This window comes from Vigna radiata, unplaced genomic scaffold, assembly GCF_000741045.1.
Source record: "Vigna radiata var. radiata cultivar VC1973A unplaced genomic scaffold, Vradiata_ver6 scaffold_405, whole genome shotgun sequence".
Lineage (NCBI taxonomy): Eukaryota > Viridiplantae > Streptophyta > Magnoliopsida > Fabales > Fabaceae > Vigna > Vigna radiata.
The window spans coordinates 148,337-149,223 of NW_014541817.1; positions in this window are offsets into that span (position 1 = coordinate 148,337).

Here is an 887-nt window from a genome sequence, read left to right on the forward strand (position 1 = left end):
CATGCCTCTGAATTCTGCTTCAGCACTAGATCTTGCTACTACAAGTTGTTTTTTACTCTTCCAAGTTACAAGATTCCCTCCTACAAAAGTAAAGTATCCAGAGGTAGATCTTCTATCATCTTTTGAACCTGCCCAATCTGCATCAGTGTACCCTTCTACCTTAAAGTTTCCATAATTTGAGAACAAAATTCCTTTTCTAGGAGCAGACTTCAAATATCTCAAAATTCTTTCAACAACATCCATATGAAGCTTTCGTGGGTCATGCATAAATTGACTAACAACATTCACTGCATAGGTGATATCTNGACGTGTATGGCACAGATAAATTAATTTTCCTACCAGCCTTTGGTATCTTCCTNTGTCTATGCTTGCTGAATTTGAGCATTGAAAGAGTTTATGATTTTGTTCAATTGGTGTATCAGCTGGTTTACTCCCAAACAGCCCACTTTCTGATAGTAAATCAATAGTATATTTTCTTTGGCATAGAAAAATACCNTGTTTTGATCTAGCTACTTCAATACCCAAAAAATATTTGATCTAGCTACATCAAGAGGTCGCACTCTCCAGNTGAAGAAGAAACAAAACCGAAGAAGATGAAGAGGAGAATGAGGGAAGCACAAATCTGAGGTTAGTGCTCATGTTCTTTCGTAAGCATTTTGTAGAAAATAGAAAACTGAAATGTATTCACTGTATATGTTGTTGTGTTACAAGAAGAAAATGAAAAGGGGGAAACTCTATTTATAGAGTTCCTAACAGAGAAAAACAAAAAACTTAAAAGAGAAAAACTAACTAACAAACAAAAAATGATTACTGTGTTAAAAGCAGCAATCTTACAAATAAACGGTTCTATTAGCCTCCCCTCAAGCTGGATGGTGTATGGTTACCAC